This window comes from Nasonia vitripennis, chromosome 1 (genome assembly GCF_009193385.2).
Source record: "Nasonia vitripennis strain AsymCx chromosome 1, Nvit_psr_1.1, whole genome shotgun sequence".
NCBI lineage: Eukaryota > Metazoa > Arthropoda > Insecta > Hymenoptera > Pteromalidae > Nasonia > Nasonia vitripennis.
In genome coordinates this window covers 31948281-31975653 of record NC_045757.1, presented here as the reverse complement: position 1 = coordinate 31975653, position 27373 = coordinate 31948281, and the positions used below count along the sequence as shown (strand labels likewise).

The 27373-nt window shown below is 44.2% G+C and overlaps 1 protein-coding gene across 5 annotated transcripts in view; it reads left to right on the top strand.

The window, feature by feature from the left end:
• Window positions 1–27373, top strand: part of Ogt (O-glycosyltransferase) — a 53788-nt gene that overhangs the window by 19650 nt on the left and 6765 nt on the right. The window lies entirely within an intron of this gene.

Here is a 27373-nt window from a genome sequence, read left to right as displayed (position 1 = left end):
ACTTTTTTTTTGTTCTTTTTCCCGGGCTTTTTGGTGATTGCCGCGATGCAGGCCTGCTTGCGCAGTTTCGGCCGGTGTCATCATAGCGCGCATTAGAGTTTTTTTTTTAACTCGTCGATGATCGATTTCACGAAGATTTCACAATTCTAAAATACCGAAAGTCACCCAAACGAGAGAGCGTCTCTCATTCACCCTCCCATCACGCGAGAACGACTTCAATTAGACCTAACCGGATTTTCGTCTGCGACAAAAGCATTCCCACTTTATTCCCCCCAAAGGATTCCTATTAGCTCGTGTCGAGAAGCCTTCAAAGCAAAACGTTTCGAGAATTTCCACCGCTTCGCTGCAGCCTCTTCAATTAAACCTCGCGTCGTCGTCGTTCAGCTTCAAAAAAAAAAAAAAAAAAAAATTGAACAAAGAACAAGAGCAGCTCGGCGAATTACACGGGAGAGGGAGAAACAAAAATACGGGGGAAATATGTCTGTATGCGCGCGCGCGAGCATACGAGAGCGCAAAAAATGGGTCACCTAAGCGCGTGCTCGGAATATCTCAACGTGCCGGTAAAATCAAACCCTTGTATAAAAAGCTTGCGGATCTCGGCGTGCGTGCGTGTGTGTGGTATAGCGCCGTATGCTGTTGTTGTTCCGATCTTTTTTTATCTTGCTTTATCGCGCGTTCGTACTACCGCGTACTTATTAGCTTCGTAATTTCTCGATGGCTGCGGGGGATTTACCCGCGGCGGTTTGGAATTAGCGCTGATGGTGTAATTTATTCGCTAATGCCGATGATGTTGCGTATACTGTGTCGGGTAATTACTTTATTCGTTACGCGGATAGATAAGGCTTATCAAAACTGACGGTGATGCGCGAGCTTGCGAAATTAAGAATACAAAATAATTTTGGACTTCATCAGAACTTGCGCTGAAAATCCATCCATCCATAGCGGTGGGTCAGCTAACTGCATTGTAGCTGCCTGCTTGGATCGCTCATGCTATAACTGTCTAAGTCTATATATTCTTACATTCGGTAGCTATGAAATTTGCTCCTTGCTACATTATTTATATGTATGAAAGTACAGAAAATCACAAGATCGATACGACGTTACAGAGGGTGTACATAAGAATATCCCAAGTCAAAGTTCCTCACAGTTCAACATCCTCTTAATGCCCCGTCGTCTCCTTTCGGCAAGGCAGAAAACAGACAGGAGCGCGCAGATATAGTCGCTCTCCGAAGCGCTGTTTTTCCATCGCGTCGCATGTCGCCGTCGTGACTGTTGCCGAGCGTATAAACAGCAAGATGGAACAGGGCGAAAACAAGTCTGATGGTCCTCTGGCGAACCACAGAGGAATATAAATTTCCCCGCACTGGTGTAAACAACCTCTTTCTCCTCGAGCCGCCCGCCGTCGTGTCGTATACACACGAAGTGTGTATTATCCGATACTGGCGTCAGTGTCGTCGTTGAGTTTAGTACGTGCGAACGATTAGTTTTTGAATTTAATTGCCAAGTACAGCGATAAATCTTAACTTTACGTGGGACGCAGTGTACGTGTTTGAACTCGCACCTATGAGCTTGGAATCTCCGCGTATAGCTATATACGTATATCAGGGTTACGTCTTGTTTATGGCTGGAACAGCGCGCACATTATATGCTTCTGGAGGCGTCGTTGTACCAACGCTTTTTCCTTTATTACCATCTTCACAAATCATAAACTTCCGTGAGTGAGTTGTTAAACACTCTCGTGCAGGAGGCGCGCAATAAAGTAAATTGAGAGCTTACTCCACGTTCATGCAATTTTGTCTGTAAGTTGTCCAAAAAAGTTACAATTGGATATTCCGCTTAACAATCGAATGTAACGATTTGCCTAATGTCTCTTATCTCTCAACCTAATACTCTCCAACTCGTCGTCCGTTGCACAGCTACTCGACAAGGGCTGTACATCAGTTGGCAGCAAAGTGTTCCAAAGCTCTCTAAAAGCCTTCGTACTCCCTGTACCTTTGATCGAATTCACAAGACGACTCGTCGAGAAAGAGGAGTTTCAACCCGTTTAAAACTACCCGCCAACTACCGCATCTCTCGTGAACTCTCTGGGGAATTTTAAAGGTTTTTCGCGCCTTCTTGTGTGCGACTCGTTTCTCTTTCCTCCCTGAAGCTTTCATTCGATTCCGCGCCGCTATCTCGATCCCTTTTAAGGGGAAGTCGTCGCGATAGCGGAACATAAAAGAAAGTCCTCGCTGAGGGATAATTAAATTTTCGTCGTTGCTACTGCTGGTGGTGCAGATGAAAGAGCTAGGAATCGGCTGAGAGATAAGGCTGCGACTTTAGCCGAGTGAAGGATGTGTTTTCTTTTAATGGATTCTAACTGCGCTGAGGATCTTGATTCTGAAACAGCCCAGAGTTACGAGAGGCAATGAAGAGATTTATTAAAGAGGAATTTATTAAATTTCGGTTCACAAATTGGATTGAATCCGAAGCAGAATATTCAATCGGGCTGAAGCAGTCGAATCCAGTGGAGAAATCCTCGCACTAGCGGCAATACTTTCATCCCTTCCGAAGCTCTGGATACAAATTTATTTGACTCAGCTCGAGTCCTAGCCTTAAAACGATGCAATTCCCATTGTAATCAATAGTCTCGGGACGTCACTGCTGCTGCTCGCCATTCGATCGAGGTTATGTCTATAGTGCAGGACGTTTATGAAGCTTCTTTAATTATCTCGAGCCTCGCGGCAAATCTATTTTGTTCCCGACTATATTTTTATCTCCTCGACGAAGTATAGCTGCCCGTCGCACTGTAACTAGCTCAAAACGGCTGGAAAAATTCATTTAAAAGCTATACTCTCGTTCGCTTACCTGCGGGCTTTAATTTTCCACGCGAGATCAGTGCCACGGGTAAATATCGATGCCAGAGTTCGCATGATTTGAAATTGTGGAAAAACCGGACGTTTAATTACAGTTTACACGTAGCTCTGTCACAGAAGTTTTCCCGAATGAAAACTGCGTAGTTTTTCTGCTATTCGCACAGCCCTGGAACTGATGGAGATCCAAATAGAATTCTCTTTCATCATCGCTTTCTACTGTAAAGCGGAATTGCCGTGAAATTAATCAATGTTCCCGTGAAGCGTAGTTACAAAATCTTGCCGGATTTCGACTCGTCAATCACGCTGATTAAAGCTTCCAGTTTTAGCCTACTGATTAGAAGAGGTCGCCAGTGTGCGTCAGCGAATAGTCGTCTATTAGTGTTTAGTTCTGGTCTGTGATCGAACGAATCTTCTTTTTTTTCGAATGAACTGACTCGTGAAATTTCACGCATTAACAGGAATCGGCGCGAAGCTACTGTGCTGCGCAGAATCGATCAAATCCGCGCCAAAGCCTTCGAAGCTCGCGGAGGATGTATAATCCGTCGAATTTTGATTTCCGCGAAGGATTTTTCCCTTTTCCGCACAAGCGCGGCTGGAAAAGCGGATAACCCGGAAAATCCGACATCAGATTTCGTACGTCTTGAATGACAGTAATTGATTTTTTCTCTACAGTTTCGCTTTTGATTTATGAAGTTTCTACATATATTTATACAGAATTTCAACAAAAGATATTTTTGCTGAATCTGAGGTCTCAAATTTTTACGACGTTTTTTTTTATTTCTTTTCTCCACGCGGACGCATCCATGAACGATGGATCCATCAAAGTATTCGCTGACACATCAGCCTTTCAATTTGTAAAACGAACACTTTTAATACACCGTTCTCTCCATCAATGCTATTATTGGCGCGGTTCCTCCCGGCGTGGAAAAGAACATCAGCAGCAGGCTTTGTCTCGCGGGCGAACTTTATATTCGGACCCTTATAAAAAGCGTCCTGCACCTAATGGATACCCCGATTTTTATGGACGCTATCGATTTTCGGCGTCAGCTGCAGCCAGTGAGATCCAGTTTTCGCGCAAACGCACAGCTACAGCAAGTATAAATTTTGATATTTTCAAGCACTTTCAAAAGATTTCATTAATTATAAGGCAGCGCGCGGGGATAATACCTTTTATGGAAGCATCATTTTTAGTACTTGATAAAATACCGTGAATAATTCATCAGCTACTTCGAGTCGCTTTATGTTTCCCCTTTGTCCGTTTCAATAGTGCTCCATCCGTTCACTCTGGGCTGTATTCCGAAATAATGCTTTTGCCATGTCCATTTGCGCCTACATACAGTTGTTATAGCGCTCCTTTTATCTCTGACCTTAAGAACTATTTCTATCAGCATCTCTACTATAGGTATCGCTTCGATCTTCTGTCTATTCACGACGACATCCGCTCTATTTTTGAAAACGACAAACTTGTCGCTGAAATTCATTTTCGCGGTGTTTTGATACAGCGAGTAGCTTCAAAATAATCGTTGTTCCAAACTAGGTCATCCAAAATTTGATAAACCAGGAGCACGCGCGTGAGTTTGAATCAAAATTAGGCGATCTGCATTAGGTTAGTCGAGAGGTAGGTAAATTTCTCGACTCAAGACGCTGCATATACAAGCTACAGAGTAGCGGATTCTTCGCTCATAACCTGATTGACTTTGCTTCTCGAGCAATTTCACGCGAACGGCGACGAATAATAAAAGTCAAAAGAGTTATGTTTTCTTTCAGTCGTTCGCCCGTGGCGCAGAAATTGAATTTTCGATCGCGGGCGCGGAAGTCTTTCGTAGTGTTTGCAAGGGCTGCGTAATACAGAGTAACAATCGCGAGATCCGTACACGGCGCTCGGAAATACATCGAAACAAATGCGCGACTTCCGGATCCAATATCCTTCCGTAGATTTCCTCGGCAAACAGCCGGTGTTTGTTTTCGCCGTTGGTTGCTCGGTACAATCAAGCCATATTACCGTGACACCGTATTATTATCCGCGTTTAATGCCGAGAGCAACTCGAGACCTTCGCTATAATTAATACTAATCCCTCTATACACGGCGTGTACCGGATCCTTTATCCAATATAATCCAGATTTCCGTTATATCTACTACACGTGCCGATCTCCGTGTCTCTTCCAAAAAGCTCTTTCTTTCTCGCGCAACCATATATGGATTTCTCTAAAAGTAGGAGCTACACACACGACTCGTTCCTCGCTGTTCAGTCGCATAAATCTCGTTCTCTCCGGTTACGAAACGATGTAATACACCCAGTGGTATATCCTCCCTATCCTGGAAGCTCCACATCTCTCCTCTTTCTCTGTGCAGCTGCGGTAGCTTTCCCGGCGGCACTTATTGATTCGCCGCGGATTCCCACCTACGCCTCTCTCTCTCGCACTGTGTGCGCCCCACGTTTTCGCTGATTCTCGTACTGGATCTCTAGAAGCCGTTACTTTTGCATACATAGGCGAAGTTGTTGACTTTTGGCTTTTTCCCACGCTCTCGATTTTTTCTCTCCCCCTCTTGGCTTCCTGATGCTTTTATTTGCTTGTGCTTTTTATCGCTTGCCGAGGGCGGCGCACTGGAGATAAAAGTGGATGAAGATTTCCAGAGTGTTTTCTTTGGGTGACGATTGGAATTCTGTGAATTTATGACTTCGTGATTGGGGTCGAGCCGAGTGGACGAATTTAAAGCGTTATTATCGAGGTGTAACTGTGGGCGAGAGATTTCTTGTGCGAATGCTAGATTGCTTCATTTTTTCTCGTCGAAATTCCTGCCCTGGGGAATCCTTCGATCATCGGATTTGACTCGCGTCTATTTGGCAAATCCTCAACTCTCGGGTCGAGCACGAGAGAAAGGCTCTATATTCTTTCGGTCCTTTCTATCCTCGTTTTATTGCATCTCATGACGAGACGTGATGCAGAGGATGTTCGAGCTTGTAATGCATACAGATTTGACGAGTAGAACGATTTTTTCTTTTTCGAAGGTATAGAAGAGTGGAATATCCGATTGCGGAAATGGGGAGTTTCTAAATTTGGAATTTTACATTTTTGTTTTTCTGGATATTACCACCGGAATTATGTTCGGTGGTATAACAAAGTTCAGCAGTTGAATAGTATTTTATGCAATGCTTTCGTTTGTTTTACTCAACTTCGAATGGAGTGGCGAAGATTTGAGATAACAAAATTTGGCGCTTGTTTGCCCGAAAGTTCTGAATGCTGTACAAAAAAGTTTGCCGAGAGGCGCCTACGTGTAGAAAGTTTCCAGCGAAACTTTTGCCTCTCTGCATGATGTATTGTAGCGACGGTAATTATATGAATAAATAAACCAACTTTTGTTTCTACTTATGGACTTTGGAATCCAAAGTTTTGATTTATTATTGTTTGATCACTATTCTTTTGTCAAGACTCAATTAGGCTTATTATCATTGCTGTCGAGTTATTGTTACTTTTTGAAAAGTATAATTGACGCTATTATGTACTAACAGCGAACACATCAGGCATTCTAACTTATCTATTTACGGTTTCATTAAGCAAACTATCTATCAAGGTACGAAGCAGGAATTACACTCGCTGGATCCATTAATGGACTCAGGAAGAGCTTTCCTGTAAATCAGGCTGGTATAAAGTACGTTTAATTTAACTGCCCTTACTTCTAAAAAAAAGAACAACTATTTATTATTTTGACTGTTTTGGGTACGCATCCATTATCTAATGGAGTCATTTAGCTCTTTCAGCATAACAGACTACTGTAAAGCTGCTCAGCTGGACGTTTCATTAGGAGAGCCATTCTTCACGATGCGAAATAAGAACTGCACTTAAAAGCTATTACTAAAGTCCAGGCTAAGATGCTTAACTCGCTTTTTTTTCTACGTGCGCAAAAATAGAATCTCTTTTAGAATTTCGCAGCTCTTCGATGCAGGCGAGGGATAAAAAGAATCAGCACGCCTTCCATTATCGTAAAATCTGAATATCCCACCGCGGCGATGGTGCAACGATGAGCGCGTAATCGATTGGGAGCCGCGAATAAAGGACAACGGTAGCGTATATTGATCGAGCCAGTACCGGAAGACGACGTAATCACGGAGCGTATAAGCTAGCCTCGTGCGACGTATCAGTCTGTGCCTTTTGCCAAATGGGATTTGCCGTGGATTTCGTGGGGTTTACGCAATCGAGGCGATTAATCGACCAGAGTCCAATGTCGTGGCTCGATTGAGAGCAATCGACTCGACGCGACGTCCCTGCGTCCTGCAGTACAGACTCTCTTTGTGACTTTATGAGAAGTAGATTTTCTGTTTAAATAAAAAAGTTGGTCTTCTTGGTTCTATAATACAATTTAGACTTTTTAACATATTACACCACGACCCCATAGAGGTGTAATATACGAGCCGAAGAACGTTTTCGCTTCCAAATTTGGCTACAGTCTTTGCAGTAGTCTATTCAGGAAGCACTTGGCTTCTTTTTCGCAAAAACTTGTGGTATAGTACACTCGAGTGTGCTTGCGCCTCTATCTTCCGTTTTTCAGCAAGCGCAAGACTCGGGAAAACGTTTTACGTCGTTGCGTATAATAGGCCAGCAATCTCGCATAATAAGGCCGTTCGAGAGGACGATGACGACGACACAGAGTCTCTCATCCTCGCATACAAACATCCGCGGATTTGGCTCTGTTTACCATAATATACCTACATTCTCCTCCGAGCTTTCCGCTGCAGCTGTTTTGAAAGGGATATTGGCGTATCACAAAGGAGGTGGATCGCAAGACTTCGCGCTTCATGGTTCCATTAGCGGATCGTTATTGAATTAGCCGAGCGAGGCCAGTGCGTATGATGTTTACTCCGGGATGAAAACGTTTGCTCTGAGAAATTGATTGTCCTGCGTTTACTTTGGGGGGAGATGGACGAAAGCAATAATCCATATCGGCCACGTGATCAAACGAAGAACAATGTTTTCGTTTGATCCTATAATGCGATGTATTATACATTTTTTCAAGGGTATCTTCTAATGACTCAGCGACTTTTTTGCCACATCGACGCGTCAAAGTTTAATTTACGACTTGGCATTAAAGACGGGAAATTGGATTCCGAAAAGATCTTCGTCCCGAGCTGGGGATGGAATTTAAATAAATAAGTTTTCGGGGCTGCACGCGCCGGTAGAGCTGGCATCTCCTCGGCTATAAGCTGCGACGTATCAAATGTATTTTTCAAGCTCCGGGATACCTCGAGACCCTTATAAATTTTCTTTCTGCGACCAGAAGGAGAAGAAAAATCTAGCAAGTGTGTGAGTTAAGGATGTATCGGACGAACAAAGGACGCTGCTTGTTCTGGGGAATATTGTAAATTTTGGCGGGGAATATACGAATCTCTGGGGGAGGTCGAAATTATGCCGGGTGTTTTCATAAATTTTGCAAATCCCTACAAACTCAGGGATTTGTTATTTTGTTCACGGAATTATGTATTGTTTGCGTTGCGATGGAATTCTTGAAACGTGCAAATATGCAGGTTGATTATCAGATAAATAGAATAATCGCGACGTTATAATCAAAATGAAAATACTCGAAATTGCCGTAGCAAAGATAATTTAATGCGCGACCCATATAAGCCCTAGCATAAAAGCAGCCTCTGCCAATCACGAGGCATAACTCGCCGGAAATATGCAAAACTACACGCGCAAGACGACGTGCCAGAGGAAGCGTCTCTCCCATAAATTCCGCGGAAAAATACCGCTACATCTTCAAAGTCGTTTGGCAAGATTCTTCTCTCTCTCGGCTCGAAAAGCTCTTTATCGCGGCAGTTTGGCGCGTTTTTCCGTGGCGATATGGCTCCTCTCGCTGCGGCCACACCCAAGGACGTGGCGCGATGGGAATTAGCCTCTTATCCCGATTTCTTATTTCTTATCGCCTTGTGTCCACGTCGCTCGACGATGTTACAAGAGAATACCGAGACTATGTTCTGGACCTTTTGGATCGATTTCGATGAATTCTTATGTATGAAGTCGTATCACGCCTAAATGGATTTCGACGAGGAGATAAATACGACTGGAGAAAGCTCCGGGGAACGAGTATAGGAAATTCCAAAAAAGCTTATTCGAGCAGAAGTCATGAAATCCTAGTGTATATAGACGCGAGGAGAACTAATTTAAATTTCAAGGAGTCTGGATGTTTGCCGAGCTTTCAGGATAAGTTAAAGTTCAAGTTTCTTATCTGCTTCTTTTCGAGTCCGAGAAAGGGAGAGTAGTTTTTACCCTATTTAAAAAGTCATACTTTTCTTGATTCCCAGCCAAGAACCTAAAAGTCGAAAAATGCCAAAATTCTTCCGGATAAAACAGGATGCAGCACTCCGCGCTGTGCTTTCCGTTCAATAAATAAACTCCACTGTAGTATAGAAAGATTTATCCCAAGAAAATACACACTCGAAAAATGAATTATCCTAGATCAAAGATAGCCAGCCCGGGGATCAAGTCGTTCGGGTCGAGTAATCACCTGTCGATCGTCGATAAACGATCCTTGACTCCACGGCTGTTGCTTTCCCACGAAAAGAGCAGACCCTTCTTCTCTCCCCACACGTAATTGTCCTCGTGAGAAGGGTTTATTGATATATTTTCCGGAGGGTCGGGCATCTCGACTCTACTATGTACGACGTGGGAGTCTTTCTTCTTTTTTACGATAGTAATTGTGTTAAGGGAAAGAGAGCGGATCGTTTGGGCGGGAAAAATTCCCGACCGACGTGACGACACGCAGTCCTGCGCTATAGCTCTCGTAAATGAGTTCTGCGGGGAGTACGGCCGAATATTTTTGTATTTATTCACGACCTATGGTGATATCCCCAAAGTAAAATACATATAGAATATTCATCGCTCGTATTTTCACTCAACGTAGGTAATTATTACCGACTATTTCAGTGAGACTTTCGGACGCCAGAGGCGCTGACGTAGCTCTCAAAGCAAACAGCTTCTCTTGCGCGTGAAGCATACAGAACACGCTGTGAGCGGTGGTGTAGTCGTTAGCGCGGCCGCCTTTGGTTCTCGGGGCTCCGGGTTCGAATCCTACTCGCCGCGGATAAACACGAGTCGCGTCGTATGTATGTTATTTATTGACGGGTAGATATTGATCACATATATAGGCACAGTTTGATCAATTGCTGTCTGATTTCCTTTGACATGCAGTTTTAAAGTCTGTGCCAGATAAACATTGACTCAAGTTATTTCGCCGCAACGCTTCTTGAGTTATTGGCGATAGTCATGAGTCTGACATTTTTTTCGTTTCGAGTCTCCCGACAGTTTATTATCTCGTGTGAAATTTATCGAAAGAAAAAATGACGATCGTTAATTGGAAATGTAATTATGCCGGTGTTGGGATTTTATGCTGCTCTCGAAGTATAAAGGTAAAGCTGCATAATCAGAGTTAATTACCGTTCGTCGAAGCTCGTATCGGAAAAGATATCGGAAGCGCGGTACAATGCTATCCTCGACAAAGTTGTATAAAATACTGTTATAAAATAATGTAACGGTTAATGAAGACCAATATCTTGCAAAAGAAAGTCACGAACAAAAGCTCTCAAACTTAAAAATTCTTCTCGCTACTGTGCCCGCATACATCATAGAACCATATAGAGGCCACACGACTCCCACGTAGACTCTCGACTATTCCTCCAGTCGTACAATCACAGACGCACATCTCACGTGTACAGTAGTTTATAGCCAGGAAAAGCCCCCGGGAAATTTCAAAGAACATAGGGTCGCGACTAAATATCGCCCCGAGGCCTCTCACGGTAATTTTTCTGTGCCGCAGTACGTCCCTCTTCGTTAAAGAGAGTCGGCGGTGACCTTTGATGGGTATCGTGTCGTCGGGAAAGAAAAGCAGCAGTCATGCATCGCGTGCAAATTCAAAGTCGATCTGCGCACGTGTGTATTATATGGTCCTTATTCGTATTCTGGGATTGTTTTTGTTTTCGCGTCCGTATAATGTATGCTAGCACGTAATCGTTTCCAGATTTAGAGATCTCGAGAGCTGGCGATTCCGAATGCTCGCTGGCGTTTCCTGAAATGCAAAAATGGTAGATAATTATTATATTTTACGGCTGAGTGGATGCTCAAAAGCGCATAATTGAATTACATCCTGATTAACTTTAGATGTATAATGTGTATTCCGGGTTGCTTATTATTATGAATATTTTACAAGAGTTTTGCCAGAATCGGCTTTCGCATATATTTTCCAAAATAAGCCACTTTTTCAAAGTTTCCGTACACTTCAAAGGCTCCCATGGCAACGGGATGACGTCATGAAAATTTTTTTTCCGCCTTCGAGGACTTGAAACGGACTGTGAACGTATTTTGCGAAAATTACAAACTGCATACACAGACGTCGCCTCATTAGAGCGGGTGATATATTTTTATCGCAGCCAAGGAATCCGGTTCATTAAATTCCAGGAGTAGACGTAAATCAGCCTCCGAATGTATTTTTAAGAAAAATGCCTGTTTCCTAGCTTCCCATATTTTCGCAAGACGCGTCATGACAGCCGTGCTTTCCCGAACTTTGATTTTCACTTATCCCGTACGTCCGGGCCGGACAAAAAACAGAGAGCGAAACGTGATAAAAGGAGATCTTACTCATCGGTCAGGAAGACAAATAGAAAAATACACGACGGCCAGTCATAATACGTGCGGGCACACGGCTGTCGTTTCGTTTTTGTCGTTCTCCTTCTCGTGAATACGTTCGATTTTCCAGGAGTAAACAACGCCGAGGAAATTAATTCCAATAAGTTGTCGTGGAATTTTAAAAGAAACAACTTTTCACCCGATACCCCCGACTTGAAATTCCGCTGCAGGAACACTTTGGCGTAAGCGAAAACATCGAATTTGCATAAACGCTGGAAGTTTTATACCTTAACGTATATCTACTTGAATATGTAAAGAATATACACGGCGGCGTTTCGTTCAGTCGATATTTAATAAGCAAAGTCTACCTCGCGCGGTGAAAAGTGATCAGCTTCTACCAGAACGAGCTTCAAGGCTGGCATGGAGATTTCATTTTACGAAACCCTGTAGCTCGTGGAATTAATTAACGATACGGGAGAGATATACGCAAGCTCTCTCGCAAATTTCTTAGATATAAAACAAAAACGCCCTCAGCTCTTACGCATTACATCCCAAGTGCACGTGTCGTCACTTTCTTACGTATACCTTATCCCTAAAAGCTCCGCTAATTTTTAACGAAGAACCCGCCGCATACTCATCTGTTCGCGCGCGCGCACGTAAGCTCTACGTCTCATTTGCATCAAGCCGTCACCTATGCAGCCTCGTAAAAGCCGGCTATATATAGGTCGACTCGTAAAAAGAAGGAAGCGCTGATGTACATGTGGGAGCACGGCCTTCCGCGGGAATCAAGATCGAGGCCGCGCCCGGAAATTCGCACATGAGGTAGAGAAGCTCTTGCTTTCTCGCGCTGTATAATGACGAAGACGTCGCCGCGTCAAGCGGTTCGACCGTAATAGATTGGACAGGGTCGGGAGGGAAGTTGATGAGATGGCTGTTGTTTCTCTGGAATCTGGTGTCTCGAGGAAGATGTTCGCTGATACGAAATTTAGGAGGAAAAGAAAACAATTTTTTACGTGATATCTTAAGATAACTCGGTGGTTCGGCTTTATATGAATGATATTCCACAGCTCGTAAAGGCTATTAATTTTGTTCCCAGAGAAAGCAGTTGTGAAACAGCGTTTAATAACTGACGAAATGCCTCTCTCGGACATAGTTGCGAGGGGTACGATAAGCGTTAAGCGCGCACTGCTTCACGCGAACTAAAACAGTATAAACTTTTACGACTGATTGTAAGTGCACGAAACACTGTATATATGTATACACGTATAAAGGAGAGCAGGAGGTATACGATGCCGAGAATGAAGCGCGACGCTCGCAAGTAGTATAACCAGCGTATATAGTCAGGCGCACATAGTCTGAATAGCCGAGACCAAGAATCACGGAGTGATATAGTTGCGTGCGTGAAATGACAATTTCGTAGAAACGAAATAAAAAAATGTTGCTCACAGTGTCTTGAGCCTTGCCGATGGAAGAAAGAAGGTATATATTATAAGCCTGCGGAAGGCTCGGTTCCTATTTTCCGACGCGGAATCTCCGGCATTGGCGACAGGGCGTCTCTCTTCTCTTCCTTTTAAGCCCATTATCGAGCGAGCACTCGCGCGCGCGGGCTTCCTTGTTAGCGACGCCTTTTCAACGATTTCTTTGGCGCTTCCCTTATTTTTCTCCTCGAGCTCTCTCGCTCCAATCTCCGTTTGGTGATTAGCTTCTTTGCGAGATAAAAGTCCCCCTCGGTTTCCCGGGCAATGAATTTTTCTAATTAATGTAACGACCTTCGATTTCGCGGAACGAGAGACTGTCCTTCTGAAATAGTTTGTTCTTCGTTATAAGGCGAAACTAAAGATATATATCGTTAGTTCGAGGAACACGGACGCGGAGGAAGTAATAAATAGAGTTACAAATTGGACTATGTTCGCTAAGCATAACTGAGTCATTAAAAAATCGCCGAAAATAGTTGCTCGCTCGTTCGTTGTATATACGTGAATCACTCGAGAGCTGATCGTCTCTCGTAAATTTAAAAATACCCTAATGTACGTCAAAAGCCGTACTCGGCTTCAAACGAAAATACGCATGAGACGTGTAGATATCGCACGTGAGCACACAGTGCGCAGAAGGAATAGTTTATACACGGAAAAATGAAGGAGTTTTCTCAAAAGTTGCTGCCTCCGTTGCGATAAATTTCTGCAACCCGGAGGCGAGAAAACGAGTCGTACTTCGTACTGTGTATAGGGCATTCCCGTCGCGAGCTTTTTCTTTATTGCTCCGAAACTCTCCTAGCACACATCGGCAAGTTTCGCAAGACAGCGTCGTTTTCTACCCTCGAACAAGCGTTTATTCAGCTGTCCCTGCGTCAGCGTTTTTCGATCGTTCTCCAAAAGAATAAACTTTACAATTATATATCGAGCATAAAAAGCACATTAGGGTTTCAAAAGCATGGCCCGGTGCTAAATCACTCGCTGCGGCGTATATTTCCTTCGAAATCCAACAGACGCGCACATAAACATACTCGCGGACCAGATTGGGAACGATCCGGAAACGGTGAGCTTGGACGCATATCGGGGCAATCATCGCAGAGCTCTGGCGTTTACGGCCAGAGGAACAGCAGGGCTTCTGAACTGTGGATGGCATCACACGAGCCATCGTCTGATTTACACGATTTCGGTGCCGCTGCCGCTTGTTATGGTTCTGCCATTTGAAATTCGAAGTCGCGATTGAGAGAGTTACACATCAGAGCTTTTTATATGTTAAACATGTTTTTACAGCTGCGAAATCGGTTCGTATTACAAGCTTGCGTAATGGACTGTTGATTATTGACGCAGTTTGAAACTATTCAGACTAAATTACGCTTCGTATCCTTGTAATATAATGATTTAACTTTATATACCGAACATACTAATCAGAAACTTATCTAATCGATCGACTCCTGTCTGGTTAGTAATTTCGACGATGTTAACTATCTACCGACATCCACGCAACTTTTTGAACTAATTCACTCAGACATTTGGCATTCAATTCCACATTAGACTGTGATCGTTTGATTTGATAAATCATTGAACTTTCTCGGTATATTCCCCATAAATCGCTTCGCTTCGTGTGCTGTATTTCCGGGAGGCGATATATATTTTCAAATTGCTGAACATGAAGTATGAAGTATTTCAATTTCAGATTTTCTCGAATACGCCCTCGTTGTAACACGTTTAAATTGTTCACGTTGTTACGTAAAATCTCTCGTTTGAATAGTCGTCTATTGTTGCAGAACTTTTTTGTCGATTTCGAGAAAAGTTACGTAAAACCAGAGCGAATCCGAAATACGGTATAGAAGTGAATAGATTGCGTTATTTCTAGTAATAAAGTCGAACATGCATGTCGTCCTTTTTTCTACTTTATTTTCCAACCGCTGCAATTTCATCGTATTACAGTATCAAACATCATCTCGTTCGTTCTGAACTAACGAGGCCGCTTCTTTTCTTCGCTTACGGCGACGGATAATGAACGTATATCGAACAAAATTGCAGCCAATCGTAGAATTTCATTTTTTCATGTAACCATTTCAAGAATTACTCCTAATCCAACGCAGTATTACCATTCAAGCCTAAAACAAGCATTTCAACAAATTTCATTCCCACGAGAATTTTTCGAGTTTGAAAATTCATCCGAATTTCGCGAATTTCGCTCATATGGACGCGACATCACTTTCCCGCAGTCCCTCTGCGGTATACTCTGCGCTTGACTCGGAAAAACCGTGCGGTCGCGTCCGAGAGGCGCACTGTACGCGCGAAAATACGTCCAAGCCACGCTGCATTTATTCTCCAGAGATGGGATGGATGATGAGAGTCGAAGGGCGTTAATAATTTCAGAGGTGTGTATTATATCATTACCGCTATTATAGCACGATGATGGAACAAGGCTCCAATTACAGGGCGTATATAAAATTAATGTACACGGGAATGAATTATACTAGTAAAAAAAACGCTTGTTAACTTCGCTGTTTGAACGATCGCAGTGAAAATTTCGATTCTAGAAAAACTCGCGGTGTTTCGCCAACTTGGAATTACAGTTGAAAAAGTAAACGTTTAGTCTGGCGATCCGCACGTGCTACACAAGCAGACAGCTCTGGAATTGATTAAAAGTTTGTTAACGGGTAATGGATCTAATACGCTATAGTGGGAACCTCTATATATCCCTGCAGTGACTGTTTAATGAAAACTCGCCGAGTCTCTGAAAGAAAGAGAAGAAATTTAATTAGCAGAGGACACGGGAAAAAAAGTCCACATACACCCGGAGGAATCGAGTTGGCGCTACTTTTATAATCCGCTCACTCTCGCGATGTAGTCTCAAAAGTCGAGAATACGGCTTACCGCGCGTTCGAACTTTTTCGAATTATAAGTTTTCCAATAAAATTAAACATCGTCGGACTACAATTTATCCTTCAACTTCGCTCGGCGTTCTTTTCCCCATAAAGCGCAGGAATAATCCGATGAAAAACTCGCGCACAAAGTATATGCGCGGCGACTTGTTTTTGAATAAATCTTTCTCAGGCCGCTTACAGAGAGTCGTTAAAACTCATTTTGCTTGATCGAGAGGAACAACGAGTTTAAACAGGACGCAGCGCGAAGAAGCTCGTCGCCCGACTGCAGCGACTCCGTAACTACTTAAGAGGTCTCGCATCAGAGCGTAATTTAAAATTTTCTTTGAGTCTATTTCCGTCCGTTAATACTCTTTCGGCGTTTTCTCTTGCTCTAGGCGATGCATCCGACTGTACAAGACTCGTTGAATATTTCATAATCCCCGGGATCAACCTTCACCCCGTTACGTTGTAATTTTGCGTCTTGTTCAACTTTAACGCCGAAGCTCCCGATTTCGAGCCCCTGCTAAAGTCGGCGTCGTCACGGCTAATTCAAATTCCACGCGTTCTTCCATCGAATCGCAGCGAATAACGTATGGGCAAAGTCGGAGAAAAGGGAGTAAAAAATAAATCGGCGGAATCTCTCTAGCTTACGAACCGTATAAGAAGTATGTGGTACATAGTCTCGGCGTGGACATGGAAGCCTCTACCCAACGCGTCGGTTGCCAGGGCGACGGAGGATCAAGCCTTTATTAAATTTCGTCCGGCGAGTGTAAGGCGCCGCAGCCAGCTGAATAGTACCGTGGGTGTGCGTCTCACTTTCCAGCGAGCAATATCGATTTCGGGTTGTACGCCTAATTTTGCTCGGACTTTATTTATGGGGCTATACACGGGATCTTCTGGTGTAGTGCACAGGCGGGAAAAGCTTTCCGGAGCAGCAGCAGCTGGAATCGTCGCGGAGTTTTCGCACACACAGAAGAAAGTTGGGCGTCAGGAGGCACGACATTGCCGGAGATTAAATTTTTGAAGGCTGCACAGCCGACTTTGGTAATTCGCGCAGTTGTCGAAAGTAGTGCTTCCCTCGAAGTATCCTGTTTTCCTATTTTCAGTCCCTTCGAATTCGCGCGAGTCGCAAAACTTCGTCTCCGGCTCTACTCAGCCCAAAACTTCAATTCCGCGGTATAATCCGTCTTTTTGAATTAGTCACACTGCGCGGAAAATCAACTTTTTCCGCGACGAGTCTCGTTGAATTTTGCAGTGCGGCGGCGTCGAGTCGACGAGTGTGCCTATACACGGCTGCGACGTGGAGAGTTTCATGCTGTATGTGCGTTGGAGAGTGGATGAGAAGAGATAGAGGAAAAGCGCGGAATTATTTACTCGGGATTCCGAAGGGACGTGAACGAGTTCTTCTTCGGCATATATGGACTGACATTACTGGGTCGGTATTGACGGATCGGTCGAAGTACTTGTGAAGTATTGAATATCGTGAGCGAGTACATTGTGGTGTTCGTTATAACGTCGGTTATAACAGCTTTTCACCTATCATAGCTTGTTTTTGTGTTATTTAATAAGAGATAGAAAATTGAGTTTTTTATTTATTCGAAGCGCAATCGTCAAAGTCCGAGATTGCGTTGGACGAACTTATTGTTGCAACTTGTACAGCGAGCCTTCGGGAGCTTACGCGCCACAAAGTGGCGAACTTGCACAATTAGTTTGTAATGGTTCCTCGGGGTAACTGGAAATGTTGGTAACCGAGTAAAGGCCCGGTCTATATGCCCTCGAAATATGGGTCATCATCGCTTCATTTGCTGGCGAGCGTCAACTGCATCCTCTGCTAAATTTAGATTCTCGAAAAACCACAATTCACCTTAAAGTTTGTTTTAACAACAATGGCCGAGAGAAAGAGTGATAAAAATTGTCAGAACAAACCTTTCATTTCTCATGGTAAATAAGACGAAGAATAATAACGATGACGCATCAGCGTATAACGGATTACTGTCGCGCGACGCAGCTCTTTGAAAATTAAAACTCATTTGTCATCCGGACATGTTTTCATTCAGCATTTAATCAGTCGTGTATAATATATATTATCGTTGAATATAATTGGTAGTCTGTAATGACCAAGTGAACCTCTTCGAGGCTCTAGACTCCGAAATCAAGATTAACAGCACGGGTTCGATAAACGACCATTTCCCCGTACACAATAATACGCGCGATGGCAATCTCTCAAGGTCGCGAAGCACACAAAGTGTGTCGGCGTCATCAACCGCGAGATCCTATCACACCTGTATAAAACGTCGTGCGTTCGTGTTTAACAAGCTAATCCTCCCACCCCATCTATACATAGATGCTCAACCGTTTACGTTTAATTTTGCACTACGAGCGTCTTATCGACGCTGCTGAATAATGTAACACACATACACACGCTCCGGAAGTCATTATGCATATACCTCGCTTTCCGTAAAATTAAAAAAAAAAAAATACTACGCGTGCATTATCGAGGGTACACAAAAGACTGCTCGTTAAATTAAACTCGCGGCTCCTTTTTCTATCTGAAACTCGGACTCGGCTGTCACTTTTTTTGCGCTTCCCCCATTGTTTCGACTGATTCACGACCTTTCGCGGTTGGATGTTTCGCGGAAGATGGAGCTGCGAGTTTATTTATACACTGTGAATGCGCTTCAGTTAGCGTCACTTTTTCGAGGACGTCGAATTGCCCCGAGAGTTCGAAACGAATTTAGCGCGCGAGTACGAAAAAAAAAAAACGACGGGTAATTAAGCTTCCGTGCGTTTTTTCATTTTTAATAAACCAGCTTTTCGTAGCCATAACTTTAAAGATAGTTTCTAAATATACCCCGCGCACATCAGAATGTAGCCGGGTACGAGCTTCCATTATTAATCTCCGGGAAATTCCTCTATAATAAAAACCCGACTTCACGACACGGCGATATCCTCGAGAGCGACGTCGTCCCTGTGCCGAAGGGAGACAGAAAAATCACATCAAGAAGCTGAGCAGCAACTTTCCGGGAAACTACTCCGAAAATTCTCTTCTTTTCAATTACATCATCTGATCCAGCTGTAATTAAAAATTAAAAGACCTGCACTCGTTAACCCGCCCCTCCCTCTCGAGGGTTGCCCATTCGGTTGTAATCCCTCGACTCGATTTTTATTCAATACTTATAAAAATTCTAGTAGCATCGAAGCCCACGATGAGGGAATAAAACTGCGGGAATCAACCGAGTGAATTTCTCGCTTCGCGCCCCCGCGCTAATCAAGCTCGTTTATCACGGAGGCGCTGCCCGAGGGTGAGAGAAACTCGAACAAAGCCTGCAGATCTCGCGGCTGAAGCGTTTTCGAGCTTTGATTTCGATATAGTCGCTTTTCACGCAGATTTGGGCTCTTTCGCGAATTTTATTTTTATTTTTACGGTTTTAAAGAAATGATACGAATCGTATGTTCCGAGAATTTAAATTAAAAAAAAAAAAAAAAAAAAATAGCCGGAATTGAAAGGCACATCAGAACAGTTTTTGAAGAGCAGCGACGCGGAGGAAGAGAGTAAAAGAAGCGGAGCGCGTATGCTTGCATGTTTAATGCGCGCGAAGTTGAGCCGTTTGAATGCTGATTTTCGCTTCAAATCGACCTGAAACAAGCTCATTCATTCGCCTTCCGCGCAGTTTCCAGTAACGTTTCTCCGCTCCCTTCACTCTCTCGCTCAGAAGCTCGTCTCGGGTCGTTTCTACCCCACAATGGTTACGAGCGCGATAAGACGCCGATAATTGTAAAAAAAGCCGAGATTGCGATATAGCTCCGACGGTTAAGGTTTTATCGATAAAATTTGACTTTTACGCTTCGAAAAGTTGATCGCTTAATTTTTGCAAAAAAAAAAGAACGCATCGTTTTATTCCCGCGCGCGTATGTGCGGAATTCGAAAACGCTGGATAGATTTCATCGAGCGGAATCGAAGCAGCTCAAAATATTGGACTGTAAATATTCGCGAATAAACAGGGCTCGCGCATCGGCCGGGCGAATAAATTCCTCTTGGCTTTATTGTTTTCCATACACCAAGCACACACATCCCTGTATACGCCGTATATTTATTATTATCGCAGCTGCGCAGGCGTTATTATTCTCTCGGCATATCGCAAATTCGATATATATCGGCCATGATAATAAAAATCGTTTTCGAAATCAGCCGTATACACTACGCGTCGATTACTATACGCGGTGTACACTGAATTGATGCATTAGCCTATACCGCATTTCGACGTATTCGGCTTTAATGTTATGAATTTGTGCTGCAGAGACGCCGGATATTAATTACACCGCGATACTAATTGCGCGCGTGTTTCGAACTTCCGTATAGATATATCAATAGTGGGAAATTTACAATATGGAATTGTATTAATCAATCAGGCGCGTATGAGTTATAATCGATCACCGAATTCAGTTATTTTCGTCGTATATGAAAGGATCATCATTTTTCGGCAGCAGCGTAACTTTCGCCCATAAGTCGAGAGTCCAGATGACAGCTACATGCACTGCTACACTACGGATATCTCGAAATGGTAAACAGACGAAGCGAGAGATAGAGATATGTATGAATGTCCGCATCTCGATTAGCGAGTGTATCATGATGATTTTCTCAGCGGCTCCCATATTTCAACGTCCGATACAGGCAATTAAGCTTTCGGGGGGGAGCAAATATATTCACCCTGACATCGTTCTCGCGTGAAACGACGAGAATATGCGGCTAAAAATATCGCACTTTTTTTCACCGGCCGTATCGTTAAAAATGACGAGTGATTTTGCCCTGTACAGAGAAAGCGATAGCACTCGTCGGTGAGAGATACAGCGAATAGCTCGTGGATGATTTTCGCGCGAATACACGAGTGCGCGGGAGAACCGCGACGACTCAATGTTTCATCGAGTGAGAAAGTGGAGCTTCAACACAATATGCCCTCGCAGTCTGTCTGTCTCTCGTGTCTCTCGGCATCGACACTCCGAATGACACTCGCTTTGCTTTTTAACGCTGACGATGCGCGCTGCGTCGTCGAGAGAGCTTGCGTTGGTCATACTTTTTTTACGGTTTTTTTTCCCCCGGAAGAGGGAAATGTGGGTCAAATTGTTAATTGTCTCTTTATATGCGCTGTTATGCTAGCGAAATTATGATGAAAAGCTGTGTTTACGTTGAGCTAATTGTTGTCCTCCTTGATGTACTCTTGTTGGATGACTGCAACTCACTGCGGTAGGGCTATTTAAAATTCATCCAAAATGTGGGTTATCATTGCAATTAATTTGGCTCACTGCGCGTACATAAAATATTCCAACGCGTGTAATGAGCGAGTAAAATTCGTTCACACACAACCCCACATTAAATTAAAAACGAGAAAAACCACCCAATCCAGCCAAAGCTCTCTTTGGAAAAAGCTCAACTCTCGAATATCCTTTGCGCAGCATTTCTCACGCATCGCGGCGGGAATCGCCTAGCAACCGTCGTCATCCTCGTCGGCGGCGCAGCCCCCGCCGGCTCGACTACACGTTTATACCTATACATACACCTAGCCCGGTCGACGTCGTCGTCGTCGTCGTAGTAGTAGTCGCCGTAGTAGCCGGTCGCCGCCGCGGCAGCAGCGCTCTATACGCTCTCTCCGCTCGGCGAGCTAACTGCTCCGCTGCTGCTGGTGCCGCTCCCGCGCGCTTCGACCACCGCCAGTAGTTTAGCTCGTAGTCTGGCGTGCGCCACACGTCCTAGCCACTCTTCTTCTTCTTCTTCTCCTCTTTCCTATATTCCTGTCTCTTCCCTCTTCATCTCCCTTATTTCTTTTCTCCCTTCGATCTCGCTTCGTCTTTCGTTGCTTCTCACGAGCTGGGCTTGGCGAACGCTTCGAGGGGTGCTTTTGTACGCGGTGCAAGTGTGGATCTCGTAGTGGGTTCTTTTTTTTTTAATACACTCTATTACGATAAGTGGCAAAACTTTTCGTCCGAGCTGTGCGAAGATTGTGTGACAAGTGCGTTATGATCGAGTAAATAAAAAAGGAAAAAAACGTCACGTGACTGGTGCTTATACAGAATGGCTCTCGAGTGTTCATTGACTGATGCATTTAGCCCAGTTTCCAGGTAGCTCCGCGCTGGGCGGATCGTCGCTGGAATTCGAAAGCATATGTGATATCACTCGCGATGTGAACACCCACGAAAACTTTTGCCGACGCGACGACGAGGACGAATTTCTCGATTGTTGGAGTTGTATAATGTATAATTCACCCCCCCCCTGCCCCACCCGACAATTTGCATTTGAATAATCGCTGTTCTTACTTGTCGCTGACGCGTTTGTGCGTTCATAATGCGAGCGCGTGGCATAGAGGCTTAGTTATCGTTAAGTAGGTCAGCGCGTCATTAGTTATTTAATCCCTCCAGGAACTACATAAAAATTACGTCGTAAATAATCGATTGCTGCAATAGACGCGGCCAAGCTCATGCGTCCAGCGCTATATTAATTAACAATTCGAATTTCAATGCCGTCGCTCGCGCAGCTGTGCGTCCGCGCTCGAATCGAAGCTTCCGAGCGAACATAACCTCGAATCTCCCTTTGTGTAAACACACAGCTCGTTTGCGTCCGAGCATCAGTTTAGAAAAACACGCGATTGAGCCTTTCGCGTGCTTGGCGCCACTTTTACGATGTCAGCCTCTTTATAAACTGCCCTCGAGCCTCTCGCCTCGGCTCTTCTCCTCGTCTTCGTGACGATGTATAACACACACGTGTATATAGACCGATACGTTATCGAGAACAAGTATGCGCAGAGGTATATATAACGCTTGGGATAGAGGAAGGAAAAAAGTTGGCGGGAAGTTTGCTTCATAACGTTTAAAAGTGCGCGAAACTCCGCCGGTCGTGCTTTTTCGCGGAGAAAAAGTTTCGGCGGACTACTGCTGTATATAGATAGCCTTCTGCTGCTGGGATTCGTTTTAGTTTTTCGACGACTGCAGACTTTCTTGGAAAATTAAGTTGGCACTTTCTCCCTATACCTATAGCTAGATGCGGACGAAAAATTGATTTCGGAGAGAGGAGGGAGGATTTACAAAGTTTTAATTGCGCTTTTCTTCGTGCGCGGTGAAATTGTTTCTCGAGAAATCGTCGGGCATTTCTCGTTCATTTTTTCTGATTTGCTGTTGCGGAGGCGAATAAACAGGTCGCTTTATCTATGCTGAACTGTGAACTACACGGCAGGAGCTCTTATCGCGTTACGGGAGAGAGAAAGGGAGTACATATTGACGCTTATCAAAAGTGCAAGTTTGCGCGGCTCGCGAGATCTCGACGATACTCCGCGCGTGTGTGTACACGAGAGACGCTCCAAATTTGAAGAAACCATTTTTTCACACTTCGCTACGATAACCTTATGAAAGTGACATTGATATCGCGTTTCTTTGTGCACTAATGAAACGGATAGACGCGACGAGTAACCGTGCTCGTAAACAAAGCTCTATTCACCATTACTTATTTACGTGACATCACAAAACAATAGACGTTATAATGTGCACTAAATAAAATGATAATGTAGACGTAGTCGCACTTTATTATGCCATCTCCTTTGGTGCAAAAAGACAGTTGTAGATACAACAGTCTTACTCAACAAAGTGTAATTAAAAAATACACGATATCTCAAACAGTATATGAACAGTTCGATTGTAAATCCTCTCACGATCCGTCTAACAAAGTTAAGACGAATGAAACAAGTTCTCGGCCGCCTTATATCACACTGCAGCTAGCGGCCGCCGAATAAACTTTCATCGCGCGCACGGAGGAGCTGTTTTGACGCTTATCGAATTTTTCCGACTTTAATTACGACCGCGCCTCGGAAAAACACCCTCCGAACTTCCGAACGCGCAAACACACCCCCTTCCCTCTCTCTCTCTATATATATAAATAAATGGGAAAAGACTGCGGAAGCGTCGACCCCGTTCGTTTTTCCTCGCTCGCGCGGGAAAAATCGGCTCGTCAGCAATTTGCACCCTAACGAAGTCCAATTTTATGCGGCGCGCAGCTCTTCGGTCTGATTTACATTTATTCGTCGTATATCGTGTAACGGCTGGACCATCTCTCGCTCTAATTTCGAGGATGAAAATTCATGGATGTGAGGCGTCGCGGTCGTCGCGCAATTTACGTTAAAGTCATCCGCGGTCGGGAGGAGATTCCAAATGCGGTGGTAATACGATGCCGGTTTCGAAGTGTATGCGCCAGTTTTGAGAGGAAATGAAGGAGGAGTGTTTGCGAATGAATAATTAGCCGTGTATACGCTGTTTTGCTGCGTGCGGCCTTTTCGCGAGTAGGGTCTCTGAATAGCTCAGCCTATTGAGGCGTGAAATTGGCTTTTTGTTGGGATAGAGATTAAAATGAATCTCGCATCGCCGGAGGGTGTGTACGCTTGGAATTATGCGAAGTTTGTCATTTTGCGGGATAATTTTTCATGCCTGAAATTTTTCAGTCTGAAAGTAGCTTGAAAGTTCGAGTTTTGTAAAGTCGAGAAAGTAATTAGCCGAGGCTTTGATGGAAAAATCAAAAATTGATAAAAGAGACGAGCAAAGCGAATAACCCAATTCGATCAAGCTGAATTCCTCGGCCGTCACACCCGTCGTCGATAATTCGCCAGATTCAATAAAAGCTCGCAGAAGCTTAAGCAAACGCAATTTCTCTGGTATATCAACCGCAATCGTAAAATGAATCGGACCAATCGTCATCAGGCCTGCTGCTGGGCAATAAAACACTTGAAAAACGTACGAGCGCCTCGGGCTCTGACCGATATCAGTATTTCTCCTTTACGCTACTGCGCTATAACCTCGTCCTCGCAAATTCTAATCTCGATTCACGCACCGATGCATCCGCCTGGGGGCAGCTATACGGCCGGATATCAATTTCGTATATATTTCGTACCTCTTTAGAGCCACTCGATTCCAAACTGTGTATAGCTCTCGTGTCGCTTCCGGCTCGCTTCGACGGCGCTCGATTTTTCCGCTCGACACGTTATTGACGAGCGTGGATGATTGATTTTCCGAGATTTTTATTATATAGGATCGGGAGTGTGCGAGAGGCTATATTCTTTTTGTCTCTGACATTATTTTATTTTGAAAAAAATGATCGGATCGCACTTTCGAGAGTGTTCTCGATACGGATGAAAAAATAATCTGGGCGTATTTTCCATCAAAAAAGCGCTGAGAAAAAAAATCGACACGATTGCCTAACGACGCGAAAAGCTCGGATATGAACCCCCCCCCCCCCCTTCAAATTCAGCGCCATCAACGGCACTTCTCTCGTATCGCGTCCCAAACTCCAACAATTGAAACATCGTCCCCGCGTCACGAGTCGCTCGCTCGTCACGAAGATCGAACTGTTTGTACAACTTGCAGAGAGAAGCAGAAGCTCGATGAGTGAACATCAGTCCCGAAGTTTCCTACTCGACCGGAAGCCGCCACTGCCTCGTCACAGAAAAGAAGAATTTTCCGCGTGATTTGATTTTTCCGCGTGATATGTCAGGTGTCGCGCGTTAAAAAGCTCTCTTGAGAGGATCCTCGGAAAAAAGGCTGTGGCTTAATGAAAATATAAAACGAGCGGCTGACAAAGGGAGAACGAAGTTTTTTCGCTTCGAAAAAAAGACGTTTCTTTTTCACTCGAGGAGGAGGAGAAGGATAAAAAGGACGAGGGAGGGAATAGAATCCGGAAGCAGGACGAAATTCGGTTCGGAACGCCGAAAACCTTTTAGCCTCTTATTCTCGGACCAAGAAGAGAGTAAGCGCAGGTTCCGAGAGAAGATACGCGCGAGGTACATCTCGGGAAGAGAGAGAGAGAGAGAGAGAGAGAGAGAGAGAGAGAGAGAGAGAGAGAGAGAGAGACTGATCGATTTAAAGAAGTTCGTTACCTCAGGCGAGCGACGAAGGCTATATTTGACTTACGACTATCTCGATCTCGTCTGTGCATAGTTGCTCGTAGACCAGACACGTTTTGTACTTATTTTTTTATAATAAAACACGTAAACGACCACGACGAGGCTATGGAGTTTTTTTACCATTACGATTTTTCATCGTTCGAAGAGAGGTAGAATATCTTGACTTCGAGTGAATAGTGAAAATACCAGAAGAAAATCTTACGCACTAGAACAAAGTTTTAGGTAAGAGTTCTGCCGAAATTATCACGAACTATATGAGCACACGCGTGTAAAAGACGTTTCCTTAGCCCAGCTATTCCATTTTTTCGCGCGAAAGCTCGTGAAAGTCCTTTTTAATAAATAACTCGAACGGCGTCGGAGGAAATTCCGTTGTTCCGGCTAATTTCATTATTCAAAACACGATTAGCGCCCATTAAGCACAGACTGTTATATCACACTGAAGGACGCGGCAAATGAAATGGTCAAAAAAAAAAAAAAAAAAAAAATGAGGCGCAGAGGGAAATTAAATTTTACGTCGAAAGAAAAATGGGTCACCTTTCTACACACACCGCGTAATAATTATCGATCCATTAAGTCGTCGGCTCTCGCTTTTTTCAACGATTTTTCTTATCTACCGCAGCTAATCGCACATGTTTTTCCTAACTCAACCTCCAAGAACGCGTGAACGCGACGTTTCATTCGTGGAAGCTCGAATTACGTGTAATTCCTGTATTTTCTAATATTTATAGCCCGTTACTTCTCGGATATTCGCGGCGAATCTCATTAAGCTGCAGCGGCGCATCCGCAGAATAAAACCGCGAACAGAAACCGCGGAATCTGCCAAGGGGCGTCTTTTGCACGCGCGAATTCGTGTATAATCCCCAGCCCCTCTGACCGTCTGAATAATTCCCTCAGTGGGCTGGCTAGTTCGAGCGAAAAAAAAGAGAGGGGGAAAATAACAAGAATCAGCAGGCGCGTTTCAGCGATGGAGGGATGGAGTACCAGTGCGTCATCGTGTACACGGTGATCTCGCCCTCGACGAGCCTAGCGCCGACTCTGCGACTCCAGCTCGAGAGTACGATCAGCACACAGCCACCCGCTGGATGCATCGCTTGGATCAAGTCCTGGATTAAGAGGTAGAGGGATGATGGAGTCGGTCAGTTTGGTCGTTTTTCGCTCTGTGTTTCACGCTACCTATATAAAAGGAAAAATGCAGGCGTAACCTTATTCGGAGCAATCGGAATATAATGTTTATCCACTCGATAGTCACAGCAGCCTCAATCGCTCACTTTTTCCCAGAGGATGCTCATTATATACGGCGCGTTTACCCGTTGCCGCAGCGCTGGGATTGCGTTTATCTCTCTTTTCGCGTATCTTTATTTTCGCTTGTTTTCATCGGGACAGATCGAGCGCGACTCGCTCGCGTTTCTCTCGCTTTTCTTTGCTCGGCGTTGCCTTTCTCGTTTCGCTTCTTTTTCCGCAGCTGGCACTCGCGTGTGTGTCAGAGGGACGGACTCTGTAGAGCTTCTATTTGTTACATTTTCGGATAAACTTCGAAGCTTGTTTGTAACGGAGTTTCACATAGGGCTTTTTGTAAAAACCGACGAGACACGAATCGATCGGAAAGAGACGTGAAGTAAACAATA